The sequence below is a fragment of the Petaurus breviceps genome, unplaced genomic scaffold, assembly GCF_028583685.1.
Source record: "Petaurus breviceps papuanus isolate PSGF00001 unplaced genomic scaffold, PetGlider_PUasm1.0 189, whole genome shotgun sequence".
NCBI classification, from domain to species: Eukaryota; Metazoa; Chordata; class Mammalia; order Diprotodontia; family Petauridae; genus Petaurus; species Petaurus breviceps.
Genome location: NW_027185809.1, coordinates 48088450 through 48112989, shown reverse-complemented (window position 1 = coordinate 48112989; position 24540 = coordinate 48088450). Strand labels below are relative to the sequence as shown.

General features: G+C 36.4%; 1 long non-coding RNA gene across 1 annotated transcript in view; it reads left to right on the top strand.

The window, feature by feature from the left end:
• The first annotated feature begins 2221 nt into the window (after nt 1-2221).
• Nucleotides 2222-24540, top strand: part of LOC138164091 (uncharacterized) — a 29276-nt gene continuing 6957 nt past the window's right edge. Inside the window, exon 1 of the long non-coding RNA XR_011168994.1 lies at nt 2222-2611. This is a non-coding gene — a long non-coding RNA (uncharacterized lncRNA). The remainder of the gene's footprint in view (nt 2612-24540) is intronic.

Below are 24540 nucleotides of genomic sequence, written 5' to 3'. Positions count from 1 at the left end.
ATTGCAGCATAGAAGCAGGAACTCCCTGCCCTTCCCGCATAACCACCTCAAAAACCTATAAAAAAATTACTCTAAACAAACTTTAGGGCTACAGAAGTCACAAAATTACAGAGAGAAACAAATCTCCCACAGAAGACAGCCCAGCTGGTGGGCAGGAAGGGCTCACAGCCTGCTGGGAGTGGAGCCCAGCCCTGAGTGAGCCCTCAGTTTTAGCCTCAGGGTGGTCCAAGCAGCTGAGGCTAGAGGGACTTCAGGAGAGTAGATGACCAGCAGCTGTGGCGGTTTTGAGAACTATTGACCCATAAATGCCAAAGACAAAGTGAAAGGTCAGTATAGACTTTGGGAACAGGAAACTGAGGCATGGTGGCCATGCAGTAACCACTTTTTAACTGCTTCAGAGCTCCTGGCCTGCAGATTGTAGGGGGACCAAGTGACCAGCCTGGGGACTAATCACTCTTGCTTTAATCTGCTTGGATCTGGATCCCTATCCAGGGTGGAGTGACTGGGATCTGTGATATGGTGACAGAGCCTGTGGAGGCTTATGAGAGGGCAGCCAACCAATAGCTCCAGCAGCTGAGAAAACCCCAGCAATTTGGGACAAAGCTATATTCCTCTGGAAGCAGAGTTCTACTGTGGTAAAAAGCTCAAAAGTCAAGTAATTGAGTGGCAACATGATAAAGTAAATTAAACAAAGCAAGCATAGAAATCCAACTTTTGATTCCTTTTTTGGGGACAAAACAGAAGGAACAGGAGGAAGACAATGAAGTCAGAACTCCTGCACCAAAGCTTCCAAAAAAATATGAACTGCTTACAGTTCATAGAGGACCTTAATAAGAATTTTGAAAACCAAAGAAGAGAAGTGGAGGAAAAATTGGGAAGAGAAATGAGAATGATGCAAGAAAATCAGGAAAAGAGAGTCAACAACCTGACTGAAGAAAATAACACCTTAAAAAATAGACTAACTCAAATGGCAAAAGAGGATCAAAAAGGCAATGGGGAAAAGAGTGCTTTAGAAAGCTGAATTTGGCAGATGGAAAAAGAATCTCAAAAACTCATTGAAGAGAATCATTCCTTCAAAATTTGAAGGATAATTTCTAGGCTATTTTTTTTATCATGGCTTTCAGGTAGTCCAACAATTTTTAAATTCTCTCTCCTGCATCTATTTTACAGGTCAGTTTTTTTCCTAATGTAATATTTCACATTATCTTCTATTTTTTCATTCTTTTGGTTTTGCTTTATAATTTCTTGATTTCTCCTAGAATCTTTAGTTTCTATCTGCTCCACTCTAATTTTTAAGGACTTATTTTCTTCAGGGAGGTTTTAGACCTTTTCCATTTGAACAATTCTGCTTTTTAAGGCATTCTTCTCCTCATGGGCTTTTTGGACATCTTTTGCCATTTAGGTTAGTGTATTTTTTTAAGGTGTTATTTTCTTTAGTATTGTTTGCAATATTGTTGACTTGTTTTTCATGATTTCTTGAATCACTCTCATTTCTCTTCCCAATTTTTCCTCTACTTCTCTTACTTGATTTTCAAAATCCTTTTTGAGCACTTTTATGGCCTGAGATCAATTCATATTATCTCTTGCAGACTTTAGATGTAGGAGCTTTGAATTTATTGTCTTCTTTTGCTTGTATGGTTTGAGCTTTGTCACCAAAATAAGATTCAGTGGTCTGAGCCCTCCCTCTCCCACCCCATGACTGGTTGCTCATTTTCCCTAACCTATTAATTGACTTTTTAACTTTATGTTAAGGTAGGGTTCTGGCACTTTTTTCTGCCTTGGAACTATGAGGAGGATTTCCTCTCTATTGCCACCACAAACTCTGCCACGCCAGTGCTCCTTCTTGCCCCAGGACTTTCACCTAAGACTGTGACCCAGATCCAGCTGCCAAATTTGCCAATTGCCAAACAAGAGAATCCTACCTCAGCACAAGCAAAGAGGTATCTCCAATTCCCTTCTGATTAGCAGCTCTATCCCCCCACCATCTGTGTGCCTAGAGCTCTGACAGCAGCTGCAGCTGCCACCAATCAATGACTAGGGCTGACTACACTCCTCTCTCACACAGGTCCAACAGATATTCCCTACTGACCTTTTAAATTGTCTTTGGTGTTTGTTGGTTGAGAAGTCTGGGAAGCACTGTAGCTGCAAGTGATTCAGTCCCCTGAGGCATGCTCTGAGTTTGCTGGGGCAGGTCTGTGCTGGTATAGCTTGTTCCGGACGGTGTCTCTCTGCTAGCCTGGTGCAACAGACGTTTTTTATTCACCTTCCAGATTGTCTTGGGCTGGAAATTTGTTTCACTCTGTCTTTTTGTAGGTTCTGCTGCTCTAGAATTTATTTAGAGTCATTTTTTCAGCTACGTGTAGAGGTTTGGGGAGAACTCAAGCAAGTCTTTGCTTTTACTCCACCATTTTGTCTTTCCCCTCCCACTTCTACGTTTTAAAATATCGAGAGAGGAAAAATCAGGGTGTCCTGGCATACAAGTGTCCCAGAACCGGGGCATTTGGCTTTCTAAGATACATCAGCATTCATACATCAAGGAATCATCTTTAAGAGAGACCATCTATACCCAGTTATTCTTCCAGCAGTCATGGAATATCTGAACATGAAATTGGTAAGACTAATGCTCTGTAAGTACTTTCCTAACAGTGAAGCTTCTCTCTCCAGAAACAGAGGTGCGATAGGGTAGAATGTTCCCCTGAGTTGTTTAGCAGAAATGCTTGTACTTTTGTTATTGCTATATCTTTAAAGTAAATATCCATTTGTAAAAACTAATTGAAGCTAACTGGTTAAATTGAACTGGAGTATTAATCACTCAAAGTGAAGAGTAGGGGTTATACAGACAGTGGGAACTTGGACTAAGGGTACTAGAGAAGAGACACTTAGGGGTAAACTGAAGAGTGTTGGTTCAGGGCTCAATCTAGAAAAATATGATCAAAGAATACTTATTATATTTATATTTACATTTGTTCTATATTGTATATAATGACCTTTTCCACTATTTGAAATTACTCTTTATGGTTTCTGTGGCATATATGAGGTTTTTGACTGTACACTCCATATTATTAATTTCATTCCCTAATTTCTGATGTTCTTTTTTATTTCTTAAGAACTGCTTGATTTCCTCTTCTGATTTTCTTCTTCCTTTATATTCTTATTTTACATGGTTTTGTGGTTTTAGTAGTACTACCAATTTTTGCTTAATAATTTTTAAATGTGTCATTTATCCATCAAAAAGCACTTTTCATGATGTATGGTTTCTTTTTCTGTCTCTGTTATTTGAACTGAATCAGTTTTTTATATATTATCTTAAAATTATATCTCTGTATTGTAGAGCAGTGGGGAGAGATTTAGAGATTTTCATGTGAGCACATGTGTTTATGTGTGTGTGTTAAACTGCTTTTCTTTGATGTTTCTGTTTATTCTTTCCTCCCTCTTTCTTTCTTTCTTTCCTTCATTCATTAATTCACTTGTTCATTCATCCCTCTGTTCCTTCTTTCATTCTTATTTCCTTTTTTCCTTCCTTCCTTGTTTCTTTCTTTCCATGCTTTATTATTTGGATTGTGGGAAGAGCTCAACCCTCTTAACTCCTCTCATTCTGACACCTTGGATCAATCTTCAATTTTTAAAAGAAATTAGAAGACTAATTTTGGTTCCCAGGTCTATAGTTACTAGGTACTTATTAAAAACCTTAGGAAATTGAAAATTTACAATCCTTAAGGCTGTATTACCAAAGTCAAACAAAATGGCTCTCAAAACCTCAGCTCATTCTAATCCTGCATCTTTCCACATAGCATCTGCTAACTGATTTCCAGAAATGTTCCATTTTTTAAGATTATTACTTGAAGCTTAATGAATCATTTTCTCTCATATAGGGCTAGCGTTAAAAAGATCCTTAGAGAGCATCTCACTAACTCTTTCATATTACAGATGACTAAATGGAGTTCCTGAAAATATAAAGGATAAATGTGTTGTCTAAAGTCATATAGATAGTAAGTGGCAGTCTCACTATGAACAGCAAGAAAGCTAATTTGTTACTTTGTCTTGACACCTTTAACTTGCAGCCCTCCTTAAAAAAAGGAATTACATAAGCTGGATGTGGAATAATTACAGCTAAACCCATAGGACTAAAAAGAGAGATAATACTGAAAAAATAAAATGAAAAACTGAAGAAATTTAATAGATAAAATATTGCTCTTCCTCCACTGAGTTGCATAAACCAAATCAGTTGTACATTCAAACACACAGGTTTGCTACTTGACTTACTTGGGGATCCCCTCCCATCCCCTGCTGCAGAAACTGCACTAGAAATGTCCTCTTTACCCTCTCCCCCACCTTCCTTCCCAGTATTATAAAGAAAAATGGAAAATGACTGGAAAGGTTCTGGCTTCTGATTCAATCTTAGACCTAAGTTACTGGAGCCACGCAACTAAAAAGACCATACAAGAAATACCTTCCTCCCTTCTCTTCCCCCTTAAAAGTTAAGAAAAGCTATTTCAACTCAGACACAAAGTAGCAGGAAAAGCCAAAGGAGGACTTAGGGCAGGTACTCCCATTGCTGTGCATAGGAAAGGGCACAAAAACACAGCTGGGGAAGGTCCTGCTTCCCAAAACTTCTGAAGGAAATATCCCTAAGCCATTAGATGCTATGACCTCCAAGGGACAAAATGGCTTGGGTCCCCATGTATATGGCCTCAGGAGTACACCCACCAACCAGAGGGAAGAATAGTCCAGAAAATGAGGGATGAGAAAACAACAAAAAGATGAAACAATTGAGAGAAAAATCATCATAAAAGCCCAGAACACAAGCAAATAAATAGAGAATCTGAAAACCTAAAAGGAATCATAAAACCTCAAAGAGAATACAAAGCTTTAAAAAAATTTAAGATGAAAGAAAAAATATATGATCAAATAAAAAATACCATGGATTCCCAAGAAAGCTAGAATAACAAGAAACTATAAAATAGTTCAAAGGGGAATTTAGATGCATAAGAAATTAGTGTAAATATGATTAAAACTTAGACCTCTCAATGTAACTTGAGGAAAAATTAATTTACCTTATAGGGTCTCTATTAAGTGAGAGATTAACAGATCTGATATACAAAAAGTACTGAAATTTTATTTAAAAAACTGGCAAAAGGGAAGCAAAGGACAATAAAATAAAAAGAACACAAGGACTCTATACAAGTCAAATCAGTTGATCATTAAGATGGTTGGTTGTACTTGATGTTCACATGTTTTTAGTCATGTCAATTCTTTGTGACTTCATTTGGGTCTTTCTTGACAAAGATAATTTAGTGGGTTGCCCTGTCCTTCTCCAGTTCATTTTACTGATGAGGAAACTGGCACAAATAGGGTGAAGAGACTTTCCTAGGGTCACACAGCTATTAAGTGTCTGACGCCAAATTTTAACTCAGGAAGATGAGTCTTGCTGACACTAGGCCTGGAACTCTATCCACCATACCACCTATTGGTTAGAGACAACTTAAGTTCAAAGGTCTCCCTTCTGAATACCATAATAAATAAAAAAGTCCTAACACTATAAAGCAGAAAATAATGCATGAAAACTTTCCAGAACTTCTAAATACAAGGCACCAGTTAAGAGAATAAACATAGCAGCTCCAGAAAACAGAAACAAACAACAACAGAAAAAGTAAAATAAAGGCCCTGTGTTATACCCCCAGGCACAGAGTGGTTAAATTAAACTTGTTCAATGACAAACATCAAATCTGGCAAGCAGCCAGGATAAATACTAAGGATGGGATATTTGAATAATGCAAGATTATCCTTTAGTCAAAAGATATGATAGAATTAAATGTGTTTTATGTGTACATATGTAATGTGTGTATGCGTATGTATATATGTGTATGTATGTGTATATATATATACTGTATCTGGTATATATTTTTGTATATGCATAGAGAGATATACATATATATGTTTGTGTATATATACATACATATTTATACATATATATGAAATGTATCTAAAAAGCATAGTATCTTTAGTCTCAATGTCAAATAAGTGGCAGACTCAATATTCAGATCCAGTTCTTTTGATGCCAAGCCATTTGCCCTATTTATTACAAATCTTCCACACTCTAGCCTCCACATTTTCAACATTCCCTCTGAGAAGGGAAAGGGTTTCATTGCTATATTTCTCACTAACAAATGATAAGATTTCTAGATTCTTGAGTGCTAGATTGAGTTAAATTGACAAGAAGGAGGATGAATTAAGGAAATTTAATATTTTAGTTTTCCTTTCTCTATTTCAATTGACTAAATTTCATGCATTGTCTTTTCACAGAAACACAAATACAGTATTTTCAAAGAAAAATTATTTCTAGAATTCCAGAGGTGGAAAGATCGATGAAGCTTATCTAGGAAAAGTTTCATATTACAGACCATTGAAAATCAAGACCCACTATTTTAAGTAATTTGGAGGACTGGTCACTAGGTATTGATGGAATTGAGTGAAACTAAGACTCAATTTCCCTAACCTCTGACCTTATGTTTTTGTTCTGATACACTATATTGTCACTGTTAATGACCCTCAAAACTACATACAAAGCAGATTAAAACAAACATATCGGGGGCTAAAAAGATCACAAGAAAAAATAATTTTAGCATGCAAAAGAAAAAAAGACATACAACTGTATAAATGATTAAAATTATGGCATGCCTTAGCCTTGCTCACATGTGCCTCACTGTTTTATAATGTCCATCATTTGTATAAATGTGCAAATAAGGCTAATCAGAAGCATTAAAAAAATTAGAGAACTGATGAGAACACAAAATGAGAGGGCCCACACTGTGACAAGGCATCTGTTAGTGGTGCCTACCCCACTCTGACAAAACAGTCCAAGAGAGCGGCTTCATGATCAATTCTGATCATTGAAGAGACTGTCCCTAGTAATTCATTAATCAAAACATCTTTCTTGGCAGGCTCCCATAGACAGCCTGTCAATGGCCACTGTCCCGTTCAAACACACAGATAAGTATCTGATTATAGAGACAGAGTCTATAGGGAAGAGAACTTGGCACTCTGCCTCTTGCAAATCTCACTGTAGACCAAATGGAACTGTTTGGATTAGTGTAGCCCTCCTGGTGAATCTGCTTGTAACTTGCAGTTTAATTTTTTTGCTCTGATAATTTTCTAAAACCCTTTCAATGCTTACAGCTGAACAGTGGCTACTGCATGAGATTCAGAAGTGCTTAGCTCTAGAGTTGATCAAATCATTCCCCTATTTAAAATTCAGAAAATTCCTAGGTTTTTTTCTTGATGGTTTCTCATAGTAGTAAAGTGATGTGATTATAAAATTTAATTCACTTCATTACTAAGACATAGGTTTATGAGGAAAAGTCTTTTCAGACATTGATTGACTAAATATGTCTATGATAGGTCAGAAACGTGGCTGAGAGGGTAACAGAAACCTTGCCTCCTGGGCTTGATAGGAGAAGGGAGAGATTATGGCTTTGAATGACAGTATTGTTTGACAATTTTTTTTCATTATTTTTTTTCAAATGCTTTATTAACTTCTGATTTACATCATTCATTTCTGCCAGATTTTGAGTTACAAATTTTCTCCCTGTTTTTCCCCTACCCACCGCCCCAAAATAGCAGTCCCACAAGATAACCCCTCCTCCAATCTGCTCTCTCCCACATCTTCTCCCATATGCCCTTTGACTTTTTCAGTAGGGCATGGTGGATCTCTATGATTGCTTGATAATTTTGGTAAATAATATGATCTGTTTTATAGCATGGCCTTTATAGGCAAAAATGGGAAGTATATGGGAATAGTGACCATAAATATAAGGTGAGGTCTCTGGCCAGGGAACCTAATTCTTTTATGAGGAAGAAAGGTACAAAAGAAAGTATAAGTTAAAGGTGTATTAATTAGCTACCTGAAATAACTCTATGTTTTTTTACTTTATGGAACTTAACTGGAGGGACTGACTTTTCCTAGAAGGAGATGACAGACCTCGGCAGTAGCCAAGACTATAAGGACACAAGGCAAGAAAAACTTTCTGATAATCCTAGGACAAGTATTTTTATTTTTCTGCTTTTTCTAAAAAAAAAACTGGGGAAAAGAATCTGTGTTTAGGCTTTAAGCCAAGAAAGCATGGTAGTGCTTATTGTTTCCTAAGGAAGAAATAGTCAAGGATTTCAGTTTAGCCAAAAACTAGAAGTGATGAAGACTATGCTAAAGTAGCCCCTGTCAGAGATTATTGTGAATCAGTGGGGACAGGGGACTATAAAACCATCAGGGAAAAGGCCCATCCAGCATGTGCCAATGACGACAACATAATGACAGGACTGAACTAGAAGATATCAGTGATTCTGTATTGTTGGAAGCATTTTTTTCTGTCTATGTCTATGATTTGATCACATGTGCTCCCTGTGTGTGCCTAATCCATATGTGTTCCATATATTTTAGCACTTTTCCCAATAACAATTATGGGGGAAATGTTTTGTTGCTACTTGTAGGCACAGTTCTAACCCCACATGTTCTTCACTCAAATTAAATATTGGGACAAAATTAGGTACTCATGAGTCATTGTGTAGAGAAGGCTTATTTTGTCCCAACACAGCAAAGATACATAGCAAGGATACAATGGACCTTATCTTCTCTGGAAACCCCCTTGCTCATTTCCATCTGGAAATATATCTGGTCAATAGATCACCAGACTTTGATAACTTGCAGTCTCAGGTAGCCTGCAAGTCTTGAGAGGCGCCATTGATGGGACCTGGGACCTGGGGCTTTTTATGTCTGCAGGCTAGGAAGCTTCATTTAAGGAAGCTGGAGGCAATCAAGTTGTGTGTGGAGCAGGAAAATGCTATCAGGGAATTCTCCTCTGGAAAATGCTGGTCCTATCTCACTACTATATATTAAATGCCTTTGCTTTGAACTAGTTGTGTTCTCCGGGTGACTATTAAAGGTAAATACAAATATGGTTTTGCATAATGTTTCATCTCCTCTTGTCTTTTAATCTTTATTATAAGAGAGGGCTTTCATGAAAATATACATTGGGAAATAGAAGTGATGCAAAAATAAGAATACTAATACAATTTTATTTAAAATATTAAAAAACCTAAAAATAAAAATAATCATGAACCATTATTAAAAGCTATAAGCTCATGGAATTGTTTGAATTTAGGATAGTCGCTAATTTGGAAGCTTCTATCCAAGTCTGAGAAGCCCCCAAACGCTACACAAAGTTAAATTTTTGTCCTCCAATAATTGCTGGTTTGTAAGTTAATAGGGAAATAATCTGAGAGGGTTAGAAAAATAGTGAGTGATCAAGGAGCTGAAATATCTAGCTACAATCTGACAATCTTTCCCTTATTTACCTGTTGAGTGAAATGTATTTGTACCCAATTCTGTGTGTCGGTATCTATTGTTTCTTTTGGCCATTTCAGATGACAGTGAGGTTCAAGTGTTAGCTATACCTCTTTCTCCCTCCTCCTTGTTTGTATAAATGTCTGTGTACCCTCATTATGCAAGATAATTTTCCCTAAGTTTCCTTTCCCTTCTCCCCAAATCTACCTCAAAGTGTATGACCTCTTTCCCTCTATAAGAGGCAATATTTTAGTTTAGTGAGAAGATCCCTGCCTTGAAATTAAAGACTCTAGATTCTAATATTGTGTATTCTATTAGTTTGACTTTGGACAAGATCAGCCCAGACCTTTCCTCCAGAAATGTGGCAGAGTGTATCCGTACGTAATAGGACGTCCAAATTCAGGAAGTAAGCTGTATGAATTGGAAAACAGAGAAAGAATCATGCCCCAATGAGCTATTATGGTGGCAAGGATACTCAAGACACAAACGCATACAAAGTGAATGCCTGCAAATCATCTATCAGCAATGCCTCAGTGAAAAACACAGCTAGGGCAAATATTCTAGAATCCCAAGAAGAGATGAAATAAGAGTGTGTATATGTGTGTATGTGTATAAGTATGTATATATGTATGTATGTATCTATATACACACACACATATATATATACATATATGTAATGAGAGTGAGAGAAAAAATAGAAAAGAAATGATAGCTGTGGAAGAAGGATTAGAAAGAGAATTAAGCGTTTGACACAGGAGATACAAAACCTTGCATAAGCAATAAAATCCTTGAAAATCTGAATGTACCAGATAGAAACCGATGTTTTTATGAATAAAATAAGAAATATCAAACTAAAGCCAAAAGTCTGAAAAATGGAGGAAAATATAAACTATCTCACAGAGAAAAAATAATACTGATGTGGAAAACAGATTAAGGAGGAAAAAAAATGTGAATCATCCAACTATCTGAACCCATTAACCAAAAAAAGAGAATGGCATCCTATTTCAAGAAATCTAAAAAGAAAATTGTCTAGAGCTTTTAGTACAATAAGGTATAACATTCCTGATGAAAAGACAAGAGTGTCAGAAAAATTTTGAAGTTTAAAGATAGGAGTGAAGATAAGTATAAAGAAGCAGGCATAAATGAAAAAATAAAGGATTAAATAAGGATAAACTGCTTACATTCAAATACTGAAAATTAATACACATGTCCCCTCTGAATCCTATAGTCTTCAGACTTCATAGAAGAAGTTCAATTGGACAAGGCCTGGGAGTGGTTTTATTATGTCTTGATAATCTTAAGAAAAAGAATGGAAGGGGAGGGGGAAGGATATGCACTATGAGGTGAAATTGGGGAGAAGGGAAAGGAAGTTTAGGAAAAATTATTTCATGTAACTAAGGTGCACAATTAGACATTTACACGAATAAGAAGAGGTGGTAAGTGGTGTAACTGACACCTGAACCTCATTATCATCTGAACTGGTTAAAAGAAAGATGAATACATATATGCACATAGAATTGGGTACAAATACATTTCATTCAACAGGAAAATAAGAGGGGAAGAGGAGAAAGGGGGAGGGAAATGGAGTTAGAGTGAGGAGTGATTAAGGAAGCGATTAGTCCCAAGCAAAACAAACTCTAAAGGCATACTAAAATATTTATATCTCTTTTTGAAGTAGCAAAGAATGGGAATCTGGGTGCATATCCATAAATAGAAGAATAGATGGAACAAGTTATGGTATATACATGTGATGGAATACAATTATTCTGGACTTTTGTCAACATAGTGATCAAACAGGATTTTTGAATACTAATGAAACATGTCACTCAATTCCTAATAGAAAGGTAAAGGACTCACAATGCTGAAAGAGACATTTTGTTGTTATGGTCAATGCGGAAATTTGTTTTGATTGACTATACATGTTTCTAAGCAATTTTGTTTTTCTCATGTTCTCATGTTATTATTGTGGCTTGGCTGGGGTAGAGAGTGAGAAGGCAGATCACTGATTTAAACAAATGATGGACATATAGAGAGATGGATAGATAGATAGACAGATAAGAATTGCTGGGACAACTAGAAAGTAGTTGGGAGAAAATAGGCTTAAACAATATTCCACAATAAATTCAGAATGGATACATGACCTTAATAATAACCTTAAACACGTGAATTTAGCAGAACTAGGAAAATATTGTATATAGGAATAGTAATTTTGCAATGACAATCACCTGTGAAATACTTAGCAACTCTGATTAATACAATGATTTTTGACAGTTGCAAAGGATTCATAATGACAAATGCTGTCTTCAGAAGAGCTGATAAAATTCTGAGTACAGATTAAAGCATATTTTTCTTTCTTTTTATGCAACATAATCAATGTAGAAATCTGTCTTTCATGAGTCCATTATGTAAAATGAGTACTGTATTTTTTGCCCTGTCAATGGATGGGGAAGGAGAGGAGGGAAGAAGAAAATTTGGAACTATATGTATATGTATATATATACATATATACATACATACATATATATATGAAACTAAAATAAACAGAGTATAATAGTTTTTTTGTTTTGTTTGCTTTTTGGAGGGCAATTTTGGGGTTAAGTGATTTGGCTAGTTTTTGTGTTAAGTGTCTGAGGACTGATCTGATACCAGGTCCTCCTGACTCCAGGGCTGGTGCTGTATTCGCTGCACCACCTAGCCACCCCTAGAGCATAATATTTTAAGAATGAAGAAATTTATACCTTCTGAAGACCCTTGTAGTAATTTTTTGTTTGTTTCATTTTTCAGATGCTTTATTAACTTCTGATTTACATCATTCATTTCCACCAGGTTTTGAGTTACAAATTTTCTCCCCGTTTTTCCCCTACTGACTGCCCCAAAATAGCAGTCCCAAAGGATATCTCCTCCTCCAATCTGTTTTCTCTCCCATATTTTCTCCCATACCCATTTCGATTTTTTCGGTAGGGCATGGTGGATTTCTACGCTCCAGTGCCTGTATATCTTATTTCCCAATTATATGTAAAATGGTATAAATAATAGTGTATGTGTATATATATATATATATATATATATATATATATATATATATATTTATTTAAACATTTGATTCTAAAACTTTGAATTAAAGATTTATTACCTTCCTCCCTTGTCACCCACCCTTACTGGGAAGAGAAGCAGTTCAGTATAGGTTGTACATGTGTAGCTAATGCAAAACAATAACATAGTAGATATATTGTAAAAGTGACTATATTTCCCTCCCTCCCATCCCACCTCCTGCTTGTTCTATTCTCTACTTTGATCCCGTCCCATTTCAAAAGTGGATGCTTCAAAATTCCCTCCCCTCGGAGACTGCCCTCCCTTCCATCATCTCTGCTCTGATCCCCTTCCCCCCACTCTCCTGTAGGCTGAGATACCCTATTTAGTGTGCATTTCATTCCCTCCCTAAGCCAAATTCAATGAGAATAAGGTTGATCCATTCTCTTTTGCCTTCCTATTCTTCCCCTCCATTGTAACCATTTTCCCTTGCCTCTTCTCTATGAGATAGTTTACCCATTCTGTCTCTCCTCATCTCCTCTCATTATATTCCTCTCTCACCAGTTAATTTCACCTTTTAAGTATCATCCCTTCCTTTTAAATTAGTCCTGTGCCCTCTCTCTATGTATAACTGTAAACACACATACATACAGATGTTCACATATGTATTCATATGCCCATATACCCCCACATATAGACATATAAATATATATATACATATATGTATATATATTTCTATTCTCTTCAACTATTTTCATAGTGACAAAAGTTTCATCAGTTACAATTATTGTTTTTCCATGTAGGAATGTTAATAGTTCAACTATGATAAGTTCCTTATGATTTCTTTTCCCTGTTTACCTTCTCATGCTTCTCTTGCTTCTTGTATTTCAATGTCAAATTTTCTATTCAACGCTGGTTTTTTCATCAAGAATGTTTGAAAGTCCTCTATTCCGCTGAATGACCATATTTTCCCCAGAAACATGATACTCAGTTTTGCTGGGTAGGTGACTCTTGATTTTAATCCCAGCTCCTTTCACCTCTGGAATATCATATTCCAAGCCCTTCAATCCCTCAGGTAGAAGCTGCCAGAACCTGTGTTATCCTGATTGTGTTTCCACAATATTCAAATTGTTTCTTCCTGGTTGCTTGTAATATTCTCTCTGTAATCTGGGAATTCTGTAACATGGCTATAATATTCCTAGGAATTTTCTTTTTCAGATTTTTTTGGGGAGGTGATCAGTGGATTCACTCAACCTCCATTTTGCCCTCTGGTTGTAAAATATCAGGGCAGTTTTCTTTCAGAACTTCCTGGAGGATGATTTCTAGGTACTTACTTTGATCATGGCTTTCAGGTAGTCCAATAATTTTTAAATTATCTCTCCTGGATCTATTTTCCAGGTCAGTGGTTTTTCAAATGAAATATTACACATTGCCTTCTATTCTTTCATTTGTTTGGGTCTGTTTAACAGCATCTTGATTTCTCATAAAGTCATTAGCTTTCATTTGCTCCAATCTAATTCTGAAGCAATGATTCTCCTCAGTGAGCTTTTGAGATTCATTTTGCATCTGGCAAATTAGGCTTTTTAAGGCATTCTTCTCCTCATTGCCTTTTTGTGCCTCTTTTGCCAATCGAGTTAGTCTATTTTTTAAAGTGTGATTTTCCTCAGTCAGGCTGTTGACTTTCATTTCATAATTTTCTTGCCACGTTCTCATTTCTCTTCCCAATTTTTCCTTAACTTCTCTTATCTGCTTCTTAAAATCCTCTATGGCCTGTAACCAGCTTGTATTATCCTTTGAAGCTTTTGTTTCAGGAGTTCTGACTTCACTGTCTTCCTCCTATTCCATGCTTTGCTCCTTTTTGTCCCCAAAATAGGAGTCTAAAGTTGGAATTTTCTGTCCGCTTTGTTTCCTTTGCCTGGTCATGTTGCCCCTCAGTCACTTGACCCCTGGCCTCTTTGCCACAGTAGGACTCTGCCACCAGATAGGGGAGCTTTCATCCCAAACTCTGGGGTTTTCTCAGCTGCCAGAGGTATTAGATGGGTACCCTCTCTGAGGCCACAACAGGCTCTGGCCAGCTAGACACACACCCCAGTTCCTACACCCTAGACTGCAATCCAGTTCCAGGCAGGTTAAAGCGAGAGTGATTACCCCTCAGACTGTTTGCTTGTTCCCGCTACACTCTGCAGGCCAGGAGCTGAAGCTCCCACATGGTGCTGGCCAACTGTGCCTGCATCTCAGTGGCTTCTTGCCCTTTGGGCAAAAGCTGATGTACTCCCACTTACTGGGTCCCAAATCCAGACTGCACTGACCTATCACTTTGTCCTTCACATCTATGTGTTGATAATTCTGGAAACGGTCATAACAGCTGCTGATCTGGAGTCCCTCTGGCCAGAGGCTGGTCAGGACCACCCTGGGGCTAAAACCTCAGCTTAGGGGGCCTGGGTTTGGCTCCCAGAATGCTGTGCTGCCTGATGCCTGCCTGGCTGTCCTCAGCTGGAGGTTAATTCCCCTTTGTCATTTTGTCGGTTTTGCAGTTCCAAGTTTTGTTCAAATTCCCCTTTTTACATTGATTGGGGAAGGTGGAAGCTGGAGGCACTCAGAGGCTGTGCTTCTACTCTGCCATCTTGACTCTGTCCCCATTTACTCTCTCCCAAATATGAAAACTTGATATAGATATCTAGAGACTCTAAAATGTGGACAAGAAGCATTTTAGTCTTAAAGAATTTTTGAGTACTTCCCATAATTATTCAGTTATGGACAGAGATGGAAAGGACACATACTGAGAGAAATGAAACTTAAACATAGTCCTCGGATAAATTAAATGCTGATAATAAAATTAATCATAAATCATTTTCCCTTAATGCAGCATTTTCCCCCCAATATTTTGAAGAGCATGAGTTTACAGGGAGAGACTCCCAGATCTTTATATAATGATCAATAAAATAACTAATATTTTTAAAGTACTTACTATGTGTCAGATACTGTGCTAAGTACTTTACAATTGTTATCTTATTTGATCCTTATAACAATACTTAGAAATAGGTTCTATTATTATCCTCATTTTACAACTTAGGAAACTGAGGCAAATTGAGTTTAAGTGAATTGCTAAGGGCCTCGTAGCTAGTAAGTTTCTGAAGTCAGATTTAAACTCAGGTCTTCCTGAGGCCGTCAGGCCCAGCATTCTATTTACTGAGCTACCTACCTGCCCTCATAAGTAAACATTTATTAAATTATGTTCCAGGCATTGTTCTATGTGTTCAGGATAGACAAAATGAAACCTCTGTTGCCCTTCACAAGCTTACATTTGTTTATATGTGTGTGTGTGTGTTTGTACACACACACAAAGCAGGTGTGAGAAATCAAAGGAGAGAGAGAGACAGAGATAGAAAAGAATGAATGAATATACGTTGTACAAGCATCAATTTCTTCTTTACTAATCCATAAGGATGTTTGGTTTATTTTTATATACACTTTCTTGCAGAAGGTAGTGGCTTTCTCCTTCATTAGCAGTCTTCAAGCAAAGTTTGGGTGACCAACAGTTGGTGACTTCATGGTCAGGTATATGGTGGGTTCCCTTACAGTCTTGTGTATCTGTGATTTTGATTGTGCTATTTTTATACAGATTCTGCCTAACGTTTAATAATCTCACCACCTTATTAGTGCCATCTCCAGAAAGGCAAATATGCCATAATTTTTCTTCAAACCATTCCTATATATGCTCAAACTGTAGTGGAAAGAGCCTAATAAGCTCTTAAATAAGACAATCTATGTTCATATCTTGCTTTTGATAGTTGCTTACTACCTGTATGACACTGAGCAAGTCAAATAATTTCCCTGGGCTCAGGTTTCTCATCTATAAAATAAAGTCATTGGGTTTCATGTCTTTTAAATCCTAGAGTTCTAGATCTATGATTATTCTAGTGAGCCAAAACGTCTTTTGTGTTAAATGACCTGTCCCCCAGTCACCTTAGCAAAGTACCCTTAGCTCCAGATTCTGACACTGTTCGTCACATTTAGCAATTGAAGAAGTGATGACAGTATACTAATATAGTGCTTGACTAACAGAGCTTTGTATTGTTTGCTTACAGGCATCTTGTGGACAGTTTAACAGTGTCACAAACAGTTTCATGAAGTCATTTGCAGAACTGTTGTCAGGGAAATAAAATACTCTGCCCATAGCCTCCTGGCAAACTGTTAAGACATTGTTAGTAGTTTCCTAGCAAGGCCATGCTGAAAATATTTCTTAATAATATGATCTGGCTCCAAGTCAACATTTCCCTAGTAGGCATATGGAGTATTCTAAAGTTTCAATAAAACATATTTGTAAAATTTACAAGTTATGAATTAAACTTGTTTCCTTTGTATCTTAACAACAAAGAAAAAATTATCCCTAATTACAAAGCAGTTTATTTATTATTTCTTCCAGAGGATCACATCTCCCTACCTCACTCCCAAGATGTTATGTAAAAATATAAAATAAAGCAAAACACAAAAAAATAATGTGGATATATCACTGTCTTCAATACACCTGGATAGAAGTTAAATGTGGGCATGTGATTTCTGGTTCACTATATTAAGAGTTGTTAATCAGAAGAGGTTAATAAGATTCAATTAAGGATTAAATAAGCATAAGAAACGTAATAGCATGTTCTAGGGATAGAGTTGCTCTATAACACTAGTTTCAAGATAAATGGTAATCAAGCCTCTGGCTCCAGGGAATAAGCTAACCATTTACCAGGGTCAGGAAGAAATTTTCTCAGTGGTGCTGTATTTCCCAATTAGGTGCATCATGGTGAGTTTATGATTTCCTGTAAAACATTTGTCATTAGACACAGTGGGAAACAGGATGCTATACTGGATGGACCATTGGTCATATCTGGTGTGTGAATTCCTATCTTGAGTTTGAGAAACTCTCCAGACTCAAAAGTTGTCTAAATTTCCTTTGGGCTCTGGAACTTCAATCATCACACATTGATAAACAGAGATATATTTAAGCTTCTGAGAAGGTATTATGCTCTTGGGGGAAAAGGCCAAAGTGATGAGACTTTGAAAAATCCACTCTCACTTAATTTTTGGTCATACATTTTATTCACAGAAACACATACACACATATATGTATATGCATGCATACACACATACAATATATAAACAAAATGGGGTAAGATCATAGGTCATTTTCTAAATTCTTCGGAGAAGGGAAAATGCTTTAAAATTCTAATAAAATAAGTAAATTCATTTTAAAGTTGATTTATTAATTCCTAAATATGTGAAAACATGTAGAATAGTTGGATATTGTGCAATTAAGAAGGAGAAGCAGTGAGGGGAAAGTGAAGTATTGACATAATAATTTCACACTAAAAATCACAATATTCAATAATTATTTCCCATTATAGAGAAATGCATTTCCTGATGGTTAAAGCTAAAAATGAAAAGCTTGGCCTCAAATTCTACCCTTGTAATGATTCATCATATATTACAGTGCTGACGTAAACATTGGAGCATTGTCGGAAACCAGTAGAACAGAATGTAGAAATTAAGAAAAATGAGGAAAATAATAAGCCAAGCAGTATAGAATTGGTCCAGTAGATTTTGAGTACCTGCCTTTTGGATAAACATTCTTTGGACCTTGGAAGAAAAGAAGAAGGTTAAAAGGGAGAACTGACAACAATAATCACCTTGTGTACTTCTGTCCAACTCTCAACTCTTCTTGATTCTGAAGAGGTCGTTCTGAGCACGAGAAGCTTTAAGTCAGTTCTTCAACATTCCACATCTCTCAAAGAAAGACACATTAAAGTGAGTGACATGCCTCATATCCTGATTGGCAGTTAGAAGAATATGCCACCTGGTTACCCTCTTCCAGTGGGCACTCAACAACCCCTCCCTCCCCAACTCCTTCTTCCCTGAAGGGAGTTTTGCACTGTACTTTGATGTCATTTTTCTCTTCCCTTCCCAATCTTCCTCTTCCCCAATCTTCCCCTTTCCTTTCCCTTCCCTTTCTATTCCTTTTCCCTTATTCTTCTTTCCCTTTCTCCATTTCTTTCCTTCCCCTTCTTTTTCATTTTCCTCTTCTTTGTCTCCCCATCACCTTTCCTCCTTTCTTTAACCTTCCCTTTCCAAAGAAATGGAGATTGAGGAATTCATGCTAAGTTTTGTACACATAAATATTCACAGGCACACATTTTAGTGGAAACTACTGAGATGACTGAGTTTTGTGAATATCAATCTGTAGATCTCACATGTCTTTATGGAATGGAAGCAACAACTTTCATTATATTTTAACCTATTATCTTTTAAATGGAATGCTGTAGAATAAGCAAACAATATGAACACATGTATGTAGCCAGAGGAAATTCAAGCTTAATATCTAACCTCATTCTTCTATCTTCCTTGATACTCACTTTATTTGGTGTGGTATAGTGGAAAGTCTGACAACTTTGATATTAGGACACCTTTACCAATAATTATATGACAATAGACAATTTAAGTCATCAATCTATTTTACAGAATTACTGGTAGAAACTACTTTCTAAATTTAAAGTACTATTCAAAAATCATTTATTATTACCTGGTTTACCTTGGGTACATCCCGTATCTCCTCTGAGTCTTATTTTCCTCATCTATAAAATGAGGGTATTCTTTGTCTTAATTTCCTAACAGGATTATTATAAGGCAAGTAGTTTGTAAATCTTAAAGTTCTGTAGAAATAGGAGGAGTAGTGTGGTTCAGTGGAAAGAGTGCTAAATTTAGAGTCAGAGAACACAAGTTTGAACCTTGTCTCTGTCATTTATCATCTACATGAAACTGAAAAACCATTTAACCTCCCTCGACTTCACTGTCTTTGACTTTAAGATGAGGAGGTTTGGCTAGATGATCTTTTCATCATTAAATCTGTGCTCCTTTTAATATTACTATGGAGAGTACTAGTATCTTTTCAGAGAAAATGAGGAAAAGCTTTGAAGGAGAGCTTATTTTTCTCCATTTGAATTAATAAACTTCAAAGTAAATTGCCCCAGCTAGCCCAAGGTAGGTCAATATATTTTTTGCAGGATGAATCTTTTGCTGAGTTTGGAAGCATGTACTAAGATCTTCCAAAATTAGGGGCGGCCAGGTGGCTCAGCGGGTGAGAGCACCGGCTCCAGTGTCGGGATGACCTGGATCAAATCCGGGCTCAGATACTCAGCACCACACCCATAAATAATAACTGGCCGTGTAACCTTGAGCAAGTTACTTGACCCCAATTGCTTAAAAAAAAAAAATCTTCCAAAACTGTTCTCTCGTGTTCCTGTAATTTGTTCTATGGCACTACCATTCCTTTAGGCTCCCATAACCTTGGCATTGATATTTAATTTCCCTCTCCTTGGCATACCTTCCAAATATTAGCGATTCTACTTCCAAACTATCTGTTGAATCAATTTTCTCTTATCTACTATCATTTTCATTACTCTACATCAGAACTTCTTTATTAGTGAGCTGAAATATTACACTAGTTTCCTATTAGATCTTCTCATATCCACTCTTCCCCTCAGACCTCCACCCCTTCTAAGTTTCACCACCATCACCATATTAAATTTTCCTATGTATCAATTTAGGCATCTAACTCCACTCCTCAAAGCCCTTCCAATTATTATATTGCTTTTTTGGCTAAATACGTTAAAAAAATTTAAATCCTTGCAAAATCTGGCAGCACTCTACTATTCCAGTCAAATTTCATACTACACTCTAAGCTCCTAATACCCATTTATAAACCTTGTTTTCCTGCCACTTTCTTTGCTTACTCAGTTTTCTTTCCTTATTTATAATGCCCTCCTATTTTCTTCTATGCCCAATGAAACTCTACCCAACCAAGTTCAAATACCATCTCCTCTAAAATCTTTTCTTCTTCTCACAAGTTCAAGATTATCCTTCCTCAGTTCCACCTAAGACACCACAATTACTGCCACTTAAGCTTTTATTTTAATTAAGACAAAACCATTTCTACCACTTACGTTTTTATTTTAATTATATTTGATAGTATTTTTATGCAATGTCATAGTAGAATATGAGCAAGTATTCTTTTACTTGGTATGAAGATTTGCCAGTTTAAGAACTTATTACACACTTCATGCCTTATGTGTTAAATCAAAGGACACCGTAGTAGAAAGAGTGTTGGATATTGAAATCAAGGAGCTGAGTTCAAAACCCATCTCTGCTAGTAAATTGTGTGATTTTGGATTAAACATTTTCTTCATGTTTTCCCATTTGTAAAATTAGGATGTTGGGCTACATGAACTTTGACATTTCTTTTTGCTTTAAAGTCTAATCTATGATAAGTGAATGAATGAATGCATTCATCATTTCCAATCTAATCCAACAAACATTTAGTAAGCAAATACATACGCATGCCACTATACTAGGCACTAAGAATATACAAAGAAAAAAGTAAAAACAAGTTACCCTCAAAGAATTCACTTTCTATGAGGAGGATACACAGAGCAGATAAGCATGTACATGATCATTTAAGAGGAATTGAGAGAGCATTAAAACTAGGAGAATCAAGAAAGACTTCCCAAGTGAGAAAAACATGGAATGAGCCATAAAAGATGCTAGGCATTTTAAGATGTGAAAGTGATGAAAGAGTACACTCTAGGGATGGGTGACAGCCTCTAACAAAGGTAAGGAAGCAAAACACCAAGTTCGGGGTCCAGCACTTAAGCCAGTTTAGATAGAATGCACATTTTTTGAAGGATAATGGTATAAATAGACTAGGGATAGATGGTGAAGTGCTTTCAATACCAATTTGAGGAATCTACATTTTATCATAAAGGAATTAGGCAGCCATTGATGGTTCTTGGAAAGGGGGTGCTATCATCAGACTTAGTCTTTACACTTTTTTTTCTTTGTTTTCTTTTTCTTGGAAAGGGGAGAACCTAGAGGTTGAGACTAATTAGGAGGCTATGATAATTAGTCTCAGCAAGATATGAAGGGGTCCTGAATCACTACAGTGGCTATGTGACTGAAGAGAAGACGAATTATGGAGCAAGTTATTTGAAAGAATAATTGATAAGTATTGGCAACATGAGGGAGACAATTAGTTATTGAGATAATAGTACAGGAAGAAAAAATAGAAAACCCCTCACTGAGGGATTGACAAGCTATCAGATGGAATGAGATGGGGAGGAACTTGCAGACTAGCAGAAGAATACATTGAGGATGAATATGTGGAGTTTTTCTATTGCATAAAGGTACTAGTTGTTCTGGTTAAATTTAGAGACATTATTCCATCTTTAATATTAGTTGTGTCAGATTTTCTTATCCCTAATTGTTAGACAAAAGCAGAAGGAAGCTGTATTAACTCCTTCTAATAGGAAGTCACCAGCTTTAGATAAATCACAACCTCTGAAGACTCAATATCTACTTTCTTTCCTAGAACAAGACTTTACTTCCACTCACTTCACTCATTTGTCAATCTTTTTGCAATTTGGTTACTGATCTCAGCATTCATTTGAAATGGCTTTTTTAAAAGTCACCAATGATCTCTTAATTATAAATCTAATGATCATTCTACACCCTTCTTCACTTCTCTGCAACATCTGGTCCAGTTGAATACTCCTTTCTACCGCACTACCTCTTCTTTGAGTTTTGTGAAATTATTCTCTTCAGTTTCTTTGTTGTCTCACCACCCTCTCCCTCCCCCTTAATTGTGTATATATCTTCTCTTGCCATTTCTATCTTGGTGATCTTATCAACTTCAGTTGCTTTAATTATCATCTCTATGCAGATTACAACCAAATATATATAGCCAGACCTATTCTTTCTCCTAAACTCTAGTCCCACATCAGCAATTATCTATTGTAAATTTTAAACAGGAAATCTCATAGGCTCCTAAAACACAATATATGCAAAACAGGACTCTTTATCCCCCCCCCAAAAAAAAATATTTACCCTTTCTCCCAACTTCTTTATTTTTGTAATGAGCTTAAAATCTTTCCAGTCTTCTAGATTTGCAACTTCAGCATTATCTTTGATTCTTTATTCTCCTTAGTCCCATGTTTCTAATCAGTTTTCAGATCTTATCACTTCTACCTCCATGATATCTTTCTAATCTAAAGCTTCTTTGGGCTCACAGGAATCACTTTAGTTCAAACCCTTATCACCTCTCACGTGGACTACTGCAATAGCTTCATAATTGGTTTCCCTCCCTCAAGTCTTTTTGCAATCCAATCTCCACACAGCTATGAATGTGATTTTTTAGAAGCTCATATCTGACCATATCATTATCCTTCTCAATAAACGCTATTGGCATCCTATTGTCTGTAGTTTCAAATATAAAATGACATTGGATCCATTCTCAACTTTCTCCCAGACTCATCATGTATTACTTCCTTTCCTACACTGTACAGTCCAGGCAGAATGATCTTCTCTATGTTCTTCAAATGCTGAATTATCTCTCATCTCCGTTACCTTGCACTAACCATTTCTCATAAATAGGATGGAAGTACTTCCTCCCCACAACTGCCTCAGAGTATCCCTCACTTCCATCAATATAAAGTTTTCTGTCTTCTTTAGTAAGCCTTTTCTGATCCCACCCTCAACTGTCATCATCCTATTCACTATTTTGTATTTTCTTTGCACCTCTTCTCTATATATACTCATATGTACATATATTGTCTACCCCAATAGAATGTAATCTCTTTGAGAATAGGAATGAATCTATTCTTTGTATTTGTATTCCTGGCACCTAGTATAGTACCTGATACATAGTAAGGCTTAATAAATGCTTGTTGAATACTTATTTCTTCAATTTCATAAATAGAATCACAAACTTTTGAGATTTAAGAGGGCATAGCATGGTCCTGTCTAATGGACATAATAATTCTGTCTGGGTTGTTTATTAGGATCAAAGGATATAATTTATACAAAAAAACTCTGAAAAATTAAAAAAGTGCTGTATGAATAAATATTCTAACCATATGTTGCTGTTATTAAGAGCTGATATGTCTATGTAGATGAAAATGATTTAGATCTTTGTTCATGTAAAGGATAAATATGTTATACTGTTTAAGTCATACTGTATAAGTCAAGTCTCTTTACCAAATGAAGGCATTATAAGACTGAGGAAAACTGATGTCAGAAGAGAAAGGAGGGAATGGAAAATAGGATTGGCAATTGTCCACATACGCTAACTGCTGTTGTGTAGTGTTATATTCTATATAAAAGAAGGATATATGGTAAAGATATTTGGTTTCATTGGCTTAGGGAGCTCCTAATGCAGGAAAGTGCTTCAGGAAAACATCATAATGTCTATGATTTAGTATGGTACACAAGTTTTAGGGAATTGTGTAAGGCGCCTAGAATTTAAAAGATTTACCCAAGATAACCCTACTATTTTCACAATAAAGACTTGAATTCACATCTTCTTGATGTTGATAAACTGGAGAATATATAGAACAGTGCAACTCAGACAGTAAGTACTCCTTAGATAACAATTATTTGAAGGAACTGGGGGCTGGTAGACTTCAGAAGAGAAGAAGCAGAGGGGAAATGTATTTCAATGACTATCATGGGGAAGAGAGATTAAACTTTTTTTTTCTGTTTGGCCCCAGACAATAGAACGAGGAGCAACAGGGAGAAGTTGCAAAGACATGTATTTAAGTTGGATAGTTAGAGGGGAAACCTCCTAAAAATTAAAATTGTGCAAAAACAGAAAGGGCTTCCTCCAAAATTAGTGTCCTGTTAAGAGCCCTCAGATAGAAGTTGCAACATCAGTTGTCAGATATAGTCTAGTAAGCATTTCTTTGGGAGATATGGGTTAGATTCTATGAACTCTGAGGTCTCCAACTCTAAAATTCTGTGATTCTTAACTTTAAGTCTAGATCTTAGCTATTCTCACTCTAAATCTCTCTATCCACACACATTTGTAACTGGTGTGTATTTGTGCACATAGATATATTTAACATTATATTCATGTTTTCAAAACACTGCACTCAATGAAATATTGTTTGCAAAGATAAAGTTCATATCAACATGCAATCAACATGCAAACCTACAGGTATATGGTTTTGTCCTTCACTCTCAAAGAGGAACAAAATGACATCACTATGTTGGGGTCAAGTACAGTGTGTCCAACTTCAGCTGATCAGACCAATACATACATGGGAGGTTCTAACATAGTTTGGGTACAAAGAGTCCATACA